We start from the raw sequence: 8,154 nt of genomic DNA on the forward strand, positions 1-8,154 counted from the left end.
TCTAAAGGATGCTTGCTGTTGTAGCCTTTAGGCTTCCAAAGTCTAACATATATTTTATTTGGTTTTTCCAAAATAAAACACTTTGTTTTTAATTCAAACCTTTATTATTAGCAGCTCGATCGCAATAGAACGATGCAGCATCATTTCTGTGACCAGCTAACCATTAGTCAAATCCATTACATCGTCTACAACTTAACTTAAAATTGTAGCATAATCATTACATGAGAGCATAATTTGCATAAAAAAACATAAGAGTCATTTAAGTATATGTGTCTGAGCGTAAAATTAAATATTGAGATCAATTGAGAAATAAATATTGATTTTCGTTAAAATATTAATAGATGAGAGCAATTACAACAACAATAAGTTGCCCTTCTTCGTTAAGCGATAGAAGAAGCATAACTATCGTGAGAGAAGAGAATATGTGTTAGTTGCTCCTTTGAGTGAAAGCATTATAAACTGTTATACTAGTGTTAGTGTTGTTTACTGGCTAACATAGCTTTATTTACAGGATTTTACATAAAAGTCTAATAATATTTAACATAATAATGTATTTAGCATAAATATCGATTGTAATATTAGTGTAATAATGTAATATAAATAAATAATGTGTTGTTGTTGAAATGGAATGCTACAAAACTATTATATTATGTCACATATATTTTATTTATTTTTATGAACAATCAATTCAATTTTGTTTTTAATAATCCTTACAACTAAAATAAAAAAAAACTGAAACATTACTGATGGAACAAACGCAACGTGGTGTGGGCCATAATAATGACATGTTCATCACAAGCAGCAATAACACCAGCATCATTGGTCGAACCAGAGGGACTGGCAATATAGGAGACACCACTAAATCGTGTTCGATCAATATTATCACGGAATGGGAAGAATGCATCCGAACCCAAAGTAACACCATTCAACTGTTTAAGCCAATCAAGTTTCTACTGTTGGGTTTATTGTTTTGGCACCTCTTCAAACATGGCCTCAAATTGTACAAAGGCACATCCTTCCCCACGATACCGTTAACATAATTATCAATGACATTTGAGATTTCAGCACGCTTGACACCATCCTAAAATGTAATACCAGCCACCAGCTATCGGTCTTTTCACCAGCCAGTCAGGTACAATGAAGGCGTGATTGTTGTCCAGCACCAATACCAATAACTTGACCATCACGAGCATAACATACCGAATTGGATTGAGTGAATTTGAGAGCAATTGTTGCAACAACTAAATCGCGGACAGCCAATTCGGGTAATTGTTTTTATTTGGTAACAACATTCGAGAAGAGTTATGGATCAATGATAGCATCATTGCGTTTTTGTTAAGTTCCAGGGCGGGGGGTTTATAGTTGGGATCCACCTCTAAAATACAATGGGAACCATTCTTTTTTAAAATTTCCAAAGCAGCCGGTTCATAGCCAGGAGCAATAATACCATCCGACACTTCACGTGAGATAATTGTTGCTGTCAGAACATCATAGACATCTGATAATGCAACAAAATCGCCAAATGATGACATGCGATCTGCACCTCTTGCACTAGCATAAGCTGTAGCCAGGGGGTCAATGAATCGTGTAAATCATCGACCCATGCACAATTTAACTTGTTCCTTGGTCAAGGGATTCAATTCTATAACTAATTGCCATCCGCTCAGGGCATCACAAAGATTAATAAAACCCGGCGAGGCATTAACCACACGTAATGTCAACTTTTCGAATTGGGCAAATATTTGAGCTTCTGGTGGGATTCATGCCATAACTCAAATTCAATTGTGATACACCACTGGAATATTGTTTACGAAAATAATCGGAAATAGCATCATCATATCTAGCGGTTTGGGTGAATGTCTTAAGGACCAATAATTTGCGAGTCTCCAACGTGGTATCACCATGTTGTTGAATCTCCTGCAAAACCCATTAGCATAATCAGAAGCTTCACAGATCACAGTAACACGATCATTTTTGGCTGCAGCTCTAAGCAAGGTCACACCACTGATATCGATATTTTCTACAGCATCAGCCACAGTGACATCGGGTTTGAACACGGTATGGACAAAAGGATACAGATTGCAGATCACCAAATTGATATAATCGAAATTTTGTTTTTGCATATCAGCCTGATCGGATGGGGTAAGACGGCACAGAATGCCACCATAAACAGCAGGGTGTAAAGACTTGACGCGACTGCCTAACATTTCAGGAGTACCTGTAATGTCGGATAAATCCTTGACAGCCAAACCAGCATTACGTAGAGTCGTTACAGTACCGCCATCGGCTACCAATTGGAAACCCAAGGCCGAGAGATTCTTACAAGTCAAGGCATTAACCACACGTAATGTCAACTTTTCGAATTGGGCAAATATTTGAGCTTCTGGTGGGATTCATGCCATAACTCAAATTCAATTGTGATACACCACTGGAATATTGTTTACGAAAATAATCGGAAATAGCATCATCATATCTAGCGGTTTGGGTGAATGTCTTAAGGACCAATAATTTGCGAGTCTCCAACGTGGTATCACCATGTTGTTGAATCTCCTGCAAAACCCATTAGCATAATCAGAAGCTTCACAGATCACAGTAACACGATCATTTTTGGCTGCAGCTCTAAGCAAGGTCACACCACTGATATCGATATTTTCTACAGCATCAGCCACAGTGACATCGGGTTTGAACACGGTATGGACAAAAGGATACAGATTGCAGATCACCAAATTGATATAATCGAAATTTTGTTTTTGCATATCAGCCTGATCGGATGGGGTAAGACGGCACAGAATGCCACCATAAACAGCAGGGTGTAAAGACTTGACGCGACTGCCTAACATTTCAGGAGTACCTGTAATGTCGGATAAATCCTTGACAGCCAAACCAGCATTACGTAGAGTCGTTACAGTACCGCCATCGGCTACCAATTGGAAACCCAAGGCCGAGAGATTCTTACAAGTCAATAATACATGGTAATGTTTCTTTAAGCGTTGAGCTGTGTTCTGCGTTTGACTTACAAACGTATACAACCGTCTTTTTAGGAAAAAATTTGTTTTGAATCCCAGATGATTAGTTTTGTTTCCGGCACAACAAAACACAAACACACTCAACTCTCTGGCATTGGATCCAAATTCTATTAATCGATTAATTGGTTGCAACAAAATGGGATGAGTGAGGTTTCAGAACGAATGTAATCAATCAAGAAGGGGAAGTCTACATTCAATTTGATCAGCGTTCTTTGCAAAAGAATTGTCGTTTGTGTCATTTTTTGTCCTATACACAGAAAAAACGCTCTATATACACGAAAATTGTGCAATGATGCAATGTGGTAGTTCACACGCTGCCTCAATTGAACGATTCTCTAACAGCCTGTTTATGTATTGCGAAAGAAAGGTTTCTTTCGCTTTCAATGCGAAAAAAAATGAATTTTGGTTTTTATAAAAAAAATTTACAGGCAAAAAAAGTCGAACGATAAGCAACTCGAAAGAAAACGTAAACGTATACTTTTTCTCTAAAAATTTGGTTTATGTATGACGAAAAAACTGTCCTCACTCGAACGAGTATGTAAAATTCACTCACTTGCTTTATAGCTATCGAATGAATTGCAAAACAATATCTAAACAAAAAAATGTGTTTTTATTCATGTTTTTGGAAAATAAAATAGTACACAAAATTCTTACAAATACTGAAAATTTCCATTTGACATTTTTTATACTCATATGCATGATTGTATTTGTGTAGTTTGTTCTCATTTCTCATTTGACACTTATTTACTGAACATTGTTGTAAAACTTAACATTTAATTTAGTAGTTTTTCGAATGGTATTCGTAACGGCAAACGAACGATAGTTTTCGAAATATGTGAACGCTTTTTTAAACGAAAGTGAGTGAGTTACTTTCGCATTGATTTTCGTTCGAAATAGAAAAACAGGCTGTTAAAAGAGGATGTGAACTAGGTTCAGTACAATGGATCGAACTTATTCACCACACACCCCACCAAAACCTTACTACCACTGAACATATGCAGTCTTTCTTTTGTATTCTAAAAATAATATCAATAAACGTTAAGCAGAATAAATTATCGAAAATACAACAACCACAAGGAAACCAAAACCCTAATATTATATTAATTTTCGCGTTTTTGGTAAAATGTTAAAAATATGTGAAATGAACAGAATGACTTGTTGCATTTGTTTTTATTTATTCTGACATTACCCACAAGGTAGATGTATATTTTTAATAATTGTATTGTATTTTTATAATTGAATTGGCGCAATTAAAATTGTCTAATGCAAACAGGACTAATTTCATGGCATTAATGGATCAAATTTCGAAATATTTTATTTATGGTATGATAGGTATCATCGCTAATTTTTTTTTTATTTATTTCATTCACAAACAGGACTCTTCCAATCTCACATTTGAAGTAACCTATAAGCAAACGGAAACGTATTGTTTAAGTAATGATGTTATGGACTGGTGGGAAGAAATTGTGGCAATATTTGAGTTTAATGAAACACAAGGTAATAAAACCGCAGAAAAGAAAACTTTTGTGCAAGAAATTAAAACATTAATACATTTCAATTTATTTCCCCAAGTGATGATTCCTTCTTAGATAATAATACAATTTCAGTGAAAAACAATTGTCAGGACAAACAAGAATTAGAGACTTTCAAAAAAAGTTTTAAGCTCTACAAAAAATGACATTCTAATGGACTTTTCACTAGATGAAAATAATTTATTAGAAAATAGTTCAAATAATTTCTCCAAGTATGAAGGTGTTCAGACCTGTTTTTCACAAAACAAAAATTCTAAAAAATCCCATGAAGAGGATATTCAGAAACGACCAATGACGGTATAATCGATATTACTTCTGACAACGATGCCTTATTTGAAGAATATAGATTATTAAGAAATAGAATTCAAATTGGGACCCACCCAAATGTAAAAGTTGTCATTTCTGATGAACCCAGACAACATTTTAATGTAAAATTCAGTTATAAATGCGAACTGGTTTTTGATAGACGGGAACAAATATTTTTTAATGAACTTTCGGAGAATAATATCGCAGTTTTGATTTTTGTTACAAGGCATAGTCCGTGTAAAATATTTGAATGTCAATAATGTCTGTCCGTTAATATATACAAGTCATCGTTTCAATAAGAACGGTGTCGTTGTATTTTATTCCGAATGTCAATATTATAAATATGCTTGTGGTACATATCCATTTAATGTTGACATCAAGAAAGAGCATACAATTCGCTGTTATTACGCATCAGCTACGCGGTGTGAAACGTTTGATACCAAAGACAGAACTTCGCCATTTAACGCCAAGAAATTGGAGAAATGTTAAGTTGTACAGGCATTCTGAACAACTTTATGAGGTCGGTAACAACCAAAATGTCATTTCTGACAATGCAGCAAGGCAACTTAAAACTGAGGAAATGAGGAAAAACGACCGTCATAAGGACCATTTCCTAGACATTGTAGAAATGCAAAAGGACAAAACATGGAATAAATATAATCAATATGTATCCATATACCCTCATTTATTTACAAAACGCCAACTAGAAATCACAAACCATAAAATGCTTTCCAGACTTAGTAGAAATACCATATTTTTTGATTCTACGGGGAGTATACTCCGCAAACTAGATGAAAATTCTAAACGAGTTTTCTTGTACAGTCCGGTAATGCATATTACCAAAAATAGAGATTCAAGAGGCGTTATATTACCAGTTGCCGAGGCTTTTTTGAATAGCCACTACACTGGCGATATTTCAAGGTTTCTTTTGTACATCGAGACCTACTGTCATAAAAATGGCATACCATGGCCAATAGCATACCATGGCCAATACCAATACAAAGCCGAGGTTTACTGTAATCCAATTGTGGTGCGGTCACTTCATGAAGACAGTTGTAACTAATATTAAAAAAATTAAGAAAGAAAATAAAAAAATAAGGATGAAACCGTCATCCGCTTTTTGAAAGTGCAATTTTATGATGCAATTAATGTCAGTGAGCTTCAATAATTCTTTGCGTGGATTCACAATATATTCATTATATTACTGAATCCTAACAATAGCGGAATCGTTCTTGAGTCCTTAAATGTTCTTAGTGCTTCCGTAATGGATAATAATACGGCATACGAAAAACAGAGGATAGCGAACCGTCAATCGACAACAATTTCAGACCTACATACAAGAAAAGTCCATTTTATTCGCAAGTATAATATTAAAAAAGTATGCTCAATATGCACCCCTAGGTCAAATTTGGTTGGTTATTTTGTTGACAATGAAAATTCCAGTGTAGCAAATAGTCCAGTAGAAAGTTATTTTAATATAACGAAAAATTCTACTTTATCAGGAGACCGAAATATAAGGCCTTCAGAGTACGTTCGAACAGCGTACATATCTCAAATTACTACACTAAAAGAGATAACAAACAAATTCATAAACAAACCCGAAAAACCGAAAGACCAAAAAGTTGATTTCATAAATAAATCAGGTGAAACTAAAAAGAAGTCGTCAATAGTTAAGCAAACAAAACCTGACACTTAAAAAATAGGTACAATTGAGCTATTACGAAATAAAAATACTGAAATTGAGGAAATTGATCACAGCGACGATGAGGATTTCTGGGGCAGAATACCAAGAAAGGTTTCCCAAAGCAAAAGAGCACTTTGCAAACAGGTTCTAAAAAATTGTCAAAATTTCCCCGGAAATTGTAAACAAATAGATCATATGTACTATTAATGTATTCAAATTTATACAACGCTTTGAATGTATCGTTATCATTTCCACCTCAACTCATTGTTGAGGAATTCAATAACCTTGATCATAGGAAGGAATTGTATAATACTGTTGTAGATATTTATCTCACAATTCTAATGCACCAAGATCCTAATCGGATCAACTGTGGCGTTTTTGTAAGTCTGATTTAATTTAACTTCATTATTATCCAATGTATATAAATAAAAAATTTTCAAATAATGTTTGATTTTGTACAAACATAATTTTTTCTTTCAGCGAGATAGTTTAAATAGTTTCACCTCAACAAAACACTTTCCATCTATATGGAAAGTTATATGCTGTGCATATAATGCTTGCGTGCAATATATTTTCTTGGTTTTAGGCCTACGTGGGATACCGCCAAGTAAAAAATGGCAACGCGCAGTGGTAGTACCTTTTGGGTTGTGTGGAAATCTACCAGTAGTTTAAGAAACCACCTGTAGTTTTAGAAACCATCAGTATTTTTAGTGAAAAATAATAAAAACTATCAGAAAATAATAAAAACTAACTCAATTTTGAAAAGAAAACCCTAAAATTATATTCATTTTTCGCGTTTTTGGTAAAATGTTAAAAATATGTGAAATGAACAGAATGACTTGTTGCATTTGTTTTTATTTATTCTGGCATTACCCACAAGGTAGATGTATATTTTTAATAATTGTATTGTATTTTTATAATTGAACTAATTTCATGCAAACAGGACTAATTTCATGGCATTAATGGATCAAATTTCGAAATATTTTATTTATGGTATGATAGTTATCATCGCTAATTTTTTTATTTATTTCATTCACAAACAGGACTCTTCCAATCTCACATTTGAAGTAACCTATAAGCAAACGGAAACGTATTGTTTAAGTAATGATGTTATGGACTGGTGGGAAGAAATTGTGGCAATATTTGAGTTTAATGAAACACAAGGTAATAAAACCGCAGAAAAGAAAACTTTTGTGCAAGAAATTAATACATTGGCACGTGATGAAGTATTAGATCAGATCAATTTTCAATTTATTTCCCCAAGTGATGATTCCTTCTTAGATAATAATACAATTTCAGTGAAAAACAATTGTCAGGACAAACAAGAATTAGAGACTTTCAAAAAAAGTTTTAAGCTCTACAAAAAATGACATTCTAATGGACTTTTCACTAGATGAAAATAATTTATTAGAAAATAGTTCAAATAATTTCTCCAAGTATGAAGGTGTTCAGACCTGTTTTTCACAAAACAAAAATTCTAAAAAATCCCATGAAGAGGATATTCAGAAACGACCAATGACGGTATAATCGATATTACTTCTGACAACGATGCCTTATTTGAAGAATATAGATTATTAAGAAATAGAATTCAAATTGGGACCCACCC

General features: G+C 33.8%; 1 pseudogene; it reads right to left on the minus strand.

The window, feature by feature from the left end:
* Window positions 1-739: 739 nt before the first annotated feature.
* Window positions 740-6,061, minus strand: LOC133326731 (bifunctional purine biosynthesis protein ATIC-like; annotated as a pseudogene).
* Window positions 6,062-8,154: the final 2,093 nt, after the last annotated feature.

The sequence above is a fragment of the Musca vetustissima genome, unplaced genomic scaffold (assembly GCF_032173495.1).
Source record: "Musca vetustissima isolate MV318-11 ecotype Yass unplaced genomic scaffold, APGP_CSIRO_Mvet_v1 utg6875, whole genome shotgun sequence".
In the NCBI taxonomy this organism is placed as follows: Eukaryota; Metazoa; Arthropoda; class Insecta; order Diptera; family Muscidae; genus Musca; species Musca vetustissima.